We start from the raw sequence: 7,246 nt of genomic DNA on the forward strand, positions 1-7,246 counted from the left end.
AATAAAACCATACCTTTGCTACTCGTTTTAAGTATTCTCTTTAACAATAATGGCTCCATACTTTCTTATAATCCATTGGGATCCCGGATTTGTCACAACATCAAGAACTTGTTGAAGAAAATCCCAATTGATATTGTTCATCATAGGGTAGTACTCATCTTCTTCAAAATCAGGTAAATTAAACAAATCATTGATGGACTTAGGAGTAAGAGGTACCTTTTTCTTTCGAATGATGACTTCAGTAGCATCTTGCGTAGTTAAACTAGCATAGAATTCTCGAACTAGTTCATCATCGGGAAGTGAACGAGCATAACAAAATCATTCCCACTTGAGAGCATTTATTTTCTTTCTAATTGGTATAGGAACAACCATCAAATCATTACTCTTCAAGTCAAAACCTTTTTCCGGCATCATAGGTTGATGCTTGAAGATTGAATCAAATCTCTCTTTCGCTTGTTCATCGATCAAAATTGGGTTTTCAAGAGTAGTCTTTGAAGATCTAGTTCTTTTGCGAGACATGGTTTCTTTTCCCAAAAATTCGACAAAGTTTCTGCACAAAAGAGAAAAGGGAAATTGACAAAGTGGGTTGAACTTGCTACGGCAAAAATTTTGCGACGGCAATAGGGAATTTCAGCAAAAAGGGAAGAGAACTAGGGTTTCTTTTAGGATTTGAGGTTGACGGCACAAAAGGGAGATTTAAGGATATTTAGGGTGTAAGCAAATTGCTTTGAGGGATATGAAAATAGCTACATTAGGGTTACTTGGGCGGCAAGCAATGGGTGTGATGGAAACGCATGGATTTTTCCCTCCTTTTTACTGTCTTGGGCCTTAAACTCAGACTGTATCTTACTAAAAAAAATTGATTAGTACTTGGGCCAAATTTGACCCCCTTTATTAACATAGAAATTTAAAATTTAAACAGAACAAATGAAAAAAAAAGTTAATTCTTAATTAGAAAATTTCTTCTTAACAAAATACATTAAATTAATTCCCATGAAAGGTTTGAGGGGTCATAGCGATCCCGCTTAAGTTCCAATCTCCTTAGACATAATTGATTAAATGTAATAAGTTAAGAAAATAAGTTCTAATTATTTTTTTATTTACAAAATAAGTTCTTGAAAAATTAAAGGTCTGTTAATTTGAACGAGGATTCAACTCGCTCAACTTCACCATCCCAGTAGTGTTTGAGATGTTGACCATTAACTTTAAACATACCTCCGTAATTATTGTATAATTCAATAGTTCCATAAGGATAAACTCAGTAGATGGTATAAGGTCCTTTCTATCAGGAATTAAGCTTCCCAGGAAATAACTTCAACCTTGAATTAAACAACAAAACCTTCTAACCTTCTTTAAACTCGCTAGGTTGTATATGACTATCATGCCATCTCTTTTATATGACTATCATGCCATCTCTTTGATCTTTCTTTACACATTTTGGAATTCTCATAGGAAAACAACCTCAGCTCTTCCAACCCATCAAGTTGTAACATCCTTCTCTCATCAGCTTGCTTAAGATCAAAGTTCAACTGCTTCAAATCCTAGTGAGCTTTATTCTCCAACTCTAGTGGCAAATGAAATGTCTTTCCAAAGACTAACCGATAAGGAGTCATTCCTAACGGAGTCTTAAATGCTGTTCGATAGGCCCATAATGCATCATCGAGCCTTCGAGACCAATCTTTTCTGCTAGGGTGTACTACCTTTTCAAGGATACCTTTGATTTCACGATTCACTCTTTCAACTGCCCATTAGACTAGGGGTGATAAGCAGTAGCAATCTTGTGCTTCACATCATATTTGTCAAGCAACCACTTAAGTCATTTGTTCACAAAGTGAGAACCTTCATCACTAATAATAGCTCTTGGTATCCCAAATCATATAAACACATGCTTATGTAGGAATCGCATGACTACCTTAGCATCATTTGTAGGGTATGCTTCAACTTTAACCCACTTGGATACATAGTCCACAGCAACTAAGATGTATTTGTTCCCATACAAAGAAAGAAACGGGCCTAAGAAGTCAATGCCGCATACGTTGGACAATTAAATCTCTAAATGTTTGTCAAGGGCATCTCATTCCTCCTTGATATATTTCCAGTCCTTTGACATTTATCACAGTTCTTCACATAAGCATAAGTATCTTTAAATAGTGTAGGCCAAAAGAAACCTGCTTGCAAAATCTTTGCTACAGTACGTGAACCACCAAAGTGTCCCCCACTTGGAGATGAATGGCAATGATACAAGATCTCAGTAATCTTGCTTTCAGCTACACATTTTCAAATTATGTTTCTACACATTGTTTAAACAAAAACGGATCCCCCCAAAGATAATACCGACTATCATGAAGGAATTTTTTCCTTTGTTGGTATGTCATTTCTCGAGGAATTATTTCACATGCAAGATAATTGGCAAAATCAGCAAACCAGGGTATTTTATGAATTTTATTTACCTCAAATATGTGTTCATCTAGGAAATTCTCATTGTCAGGCACACATGACTGAGTTACCTCATCTTGTTCCAACCTCGACAGATGATCAGCTATTTGATTTTCAACACCTTTTTTTGTCTTGGATCTCAAGGTCAAATTCTTGGAGTAAAACTATCCAACGAATTAGCCTTGGTTTTGCATCTTTCTTTGTGAGCAAGTATTTAATGGTCGCATGGTCAGTAAATACTGTAACTTTGGTAACTATAAGATATGAGCGAAATTTGTCAAAACCAACTATAGCGAAGAGTTCCTTTTTGGTTACCGTATAATTGCATTGGACTCTCGTGAAAGTTCTACTTGTATAGTAAATAGGGTGAAACACTTTATTTCTTTTTTGTCCCATTACAGCTCCAACAACATAGTCACTTGCATCGCATATTAACTCAAAAGGTGAGTTCCAATCAGGTGTAATGATTATTGGGGCTGAGATTAACCGCTTCTTTAGATATTCAAAAGCTTCCAAACATGCTTTGTTGAAATCAAACACTGTATCTTTCTTTATCAACAAACACAACGGTTTAGAAATTTTTGAGAAATATTTGATAAACCTTTGATAAAAACCTGCATGACTTAAGAAACTTCTGACTCCTTTCACATTCATTGGGGCTGATAATCTTTCAATTACATCCACCTTTGCTTTATCGACTTCAATTCCTTTCTTTGAGATCTTATGACCTAAGACAATCCCTTCCTTGACCATCAAATGGAATTTTTCCCAATTAAGGATAAGATTCATCTCTTCACATCTCTTCAGTACCTTAGCCAAATTACTCAAACATATATCATAAGTGTTACCAAAAATAGAAAAATCATCCATGAAAACCTCAACAAAATGTTCAACCATATCAGTAAATATTGCCATCATGCATCGTTTAAAAGTTGCAGGTGCATTGCATAAACCAAAAGGCATTTGCCTAAAAGCAAACGTACCGTATGGACAAGTAAAGGTTGTTTTATGTTGGTCCTCTGGAGCTACAACTATTTGGTTATATCCCAAATAACCATCTAAAAAATAATAGAATTCGTTACTTGCTAGTCGATCTAACATCTGATCCATAAAAGGCAACGGAAAATGGTCTTTCCGAGTGGCTTTGTTCAACTTTCTGTAATCAATACAGATTCTCCAACCGGTAATAGTTCTCGCTGGAGTTAACTCGTTACGCTCATTTTTAACAATCGTGATTCCACCTTTCTTTGGCACACACTGCACCGGACTTACCCACGAACTATCTGAAATAGGATAGATGATTCCTGCATCTAGCCATTTGATCACTTCTTTTCTCACAACTTCTTTCATAATAGGATTGAGCCTCCTTTGCCCATCAATTCGAGCTTTTTCACCTTCTTCTAAAATGATTTTATGCATGCAAAAGGAACGGCTTATACCTTGAATATCAACTATGGTCCAACCAATTGTTTTCTTAAATTTCTTTAGAACAGCAATTAGTTGCTTCTCCTGATCTTTCGTCAGTTCCGCTGAAAAAATCACAGGCAAAGTAGAACAATGACCCAAATAAATGTATTTCAAATGGGAAGGAAGTACCTTTAGTTCGAGTTTAGATGGTTCTTTAATTGACAACTTGGGTTGCAGAAATTCTCTGACTTCTAACTCCAACGGTTCAAACCGTGTGGATTGAATAAAATTTCCCGAATTCATTTCCATCAAAGCCATGTTTTCTTCACATTCTTCATCCTCCAAAGGGTCAAGATCTAAGGCTTTCTCCAATGGATCTTCTTCAAAATTACTTTCCATAGAAACCAAGGTTTCTACCTCTTCCATAACTGAACACTCCTCTACCGGATCAGAAAGTTTCATCGCTTTAAGAATGTTACAGGTTACCTGATCATTTTGAACTCGCATGGTGAGTTCTCTTTTCTGCACATCAATTAACGTTCTTCTCGCATGCCTAAGGATGATCGGTACTTTCTTGTCTGCTTTAAAATCTAAGAAAATGAAATCTACAGGAAAAATAAATTTATCGACTCTTACAAAAACATCCTCGATCTTTCTTTTGGGATATGCTAAAGATCGGCTTGCTAGCTGAAGTGTCACAGTTGTAGGTCTTACTTCACCTATCCGTAACATCTTGAAAGTAGACTTAGGCATCAAGTTGATGCTCACTTCTAAATCGCTTAAAGCTTTACCACAGTAAGATTCACCAATGTTACAGGGTATAGTAAAGCTTCCTAGGTTTTTCAATTTTGGTGGCAGTTTGTTCTGCAGGAACGCACTGCACTCCTTTGTCAAGGAAACAGTCTCACACTCACTCAGTCGTTTCTTATTGGACAATATATCCTTCATAAACTTCACATAATTTGACATTTGTTCTAAAGCCTCCACCAACAAAATATTGATGTGTAATTACTTTAGAACATCCAAAAACTTCTTGAATTGCACCTCCTGTTTCTGCTTGTTTTGCTACAATCTTTGCGAATATGGAGGTGATGGAACTTTCGGTTGAACCGGACAACTGTTTTGAGTAGGTAAAGCTGCATCCAAAGAAGATGTTAAAATATCTGAATTTACTAAGTCAGGGTTTACCTTGTTAGCCTTTGCAGATTCTGATTCCTTTCGTGTAGGAACTTCAACAACTGGTTGATTCTTCTCAACGGGCTTATCTTTGACATTAATCAATCAGGGTTCTAGAATTTTACCACTTCACAATGCCACTGCCTTGATATGTTTTTTTACCCAAATTTCTTGGATTCTCAGTATCGCTCAGCAAGGTTCCTTGCGGTCTATTACGTAGCTCCGTAGCTAATTGACCTATTTGGTTTTCCAAATTTTTCAGTGTTGCTGCTTGGCTTTGGATCAAATCGTCATTCTTTGACATGTACGCTTTCAACAAGTTTTCCAAACTGTTTGATGCCTCAGCTTGAGGTGGTTTTGGAGCTTGCTGATTAAACCATTGAGATTGGCTGGGTCTTTGCTGCAATAAGTTATTGTTCGGTCCATTTCCTTGGTTGCTCCAAGAAAAGTTAGGATGATTACGCCATGAAGGATTGTAGAAGTTGGACTGGGGTCCTTGTCCACTCATATTTTGATATTGGTTCCCCATATAGTACACTGACTCGGGATTTGATGGACAATTGTCAAAAGAATGACCTTCCCCACAATACACACAGGAAACTACTTCAAACTGACTTGGTGGCTGAGCTGCAGAATTATTAGTATTATTAGCGGTTAACTGTTTTATCATAGAGGAAATAGACAATACCTGAGCTGATAATGAAGTGAGGGCGTCAACTTCATGAACTCCAGCTACACGTCTTCCTGAAGCTGTTCGATTTGTTGGCCAGTGATAGTTATTACTCGCGATCCTCTCGATGATCTCGTAAGCCTCATTATAAGACTTAGACAAAATTGCACCATTCGTGAAAGCATCTACCATCAATCTTGTATGTACATTGAGACCATTATAGAATGTCTCCAACTGGATATAGTGAGGAATCCCATGATGAGGACACTTACAAAGTAACTCCTTGAATCGCTCCCAAGCCTCATACAAAGACTCAACATCCAATTGTTGGAAAGTTGTGATCTCGTTCCTCAACTTAGCATTTTTATTAGGTGAGAAATACTTAACCAAAAATCTCTCTGCTAATTCTTGCCATGTAGATATGAAACTTGGTGGCAATAAATTGAGACAAGCTCGTGCTCGATCCTGAAACGAGTACGAAAACAACTTCAACATTAGTGCGTCTTCAGTCACACCAGCTATCTTAAATGAATCACTCATCTCCATAAACAATCAAAGGTGGAGATGTGGATCTTCTGTGGGAATACCACTAAATTGGCCCACCGTTAGTAGCGTTTGAAACATCACTAGTTTCAATTCAAACTGGGTTACCTCAATATCTGGCCTTCTAATTCCTGGGTTTAACTCACTGAAAAGTGGCACAACATACTATCTGATGCATCGATCCCTATCATCCGCAATAAGGATAGGATTTCGTACATGATCGGCTTCATTGCCTTGGTCTTGATTCTGATTGTAATATCCTGAAAATTACTACTATCTTACCCCAAAAATTACTACAGTAAGAAAGTAGGTATCCTTGATAGTAAAATAAGGAAATAAAGTGACAAAAAGGGAAATTTTGAATTATGGCAACATTGGGAATAATATTATGATATATTAATTCAAGAAAGGATTAAATCGCAAAAGTGAGAAAAGTTTTGTTGCCCAAGAGTACATACTTAAAATTTGAGAGGTTAAAGTGTAAATATGAAAAAGTTGAAGGACCAATAGTGTAAATATTTTAAGTATGTAATAATCTAGAAACTAAGGAAAATGGATGGATTAGGACCAAATTGAAAAGGTGAAGAATTTTGAGGGACTAAATCAACATTTTACCAAATTAAGTGATGACTCAAGGATGGAATTTTTAAAGATTATAAAGGGAAAAATGGTCAATTAGAAGAGAGAGAAATCTAGAAGGCAATGATGATGTTGGTGATATTTTAGATTAATTAAATAAATATTAATTTATTAATATTTTAATTTAATTTTTAAATGATATTTTATTATTTTACTATTATTCTATTTAGTACATATATGGAAGAAAGATGAAGAATCTTCATCTTCTTCCCATGCATCCAATGTATGAAGAGAAAAGAAAGAAAGAAACTTTCTTTTCTTTACAATTTGGTCCTTTCAACGAAAATTCACCATTTTCACTTACAAATCAAAAGAATTTTCATATCCGTCAAGAGAGAAAGATAACAAGGAGACTATGGAGAGCTAAAATATCAA

General features: G+C 36.0%; 1 non-coding gene across 1 annotated transcript; it reads left to right on the top strand.

The window, feature by feature from the left end:
- Positions 1-5,939: 5,939 nt before the first annotated feature.
- LOC128042198 (small nucleolar RNA R71) lies at positions 5,940-6,046 on the top strand. The gene has a single exon (XR_008197403.1). It is a non-coding gene; the product is annotated as a small nucleolar RNA R71 (small nucleolar RNA).
- Positions 6,047-7,246: the final 1,200 nt, after the last annotated feature.

This window comes from Gossypium raimondii, chromosome 6 (genome assembly GCF_025698545.1).
Source record: "Gossypium raimondii isolate GPD5lz chromosome 6, ASM2569854v1, whole genome shotgun sequence".
Taxonomy (NCBI): Eukaryota; Viridiplantae; Streptophyta; class Magnoliopsida; order Malvales; family Malvaceae; genus Gossypium; species Gossypium raimondii.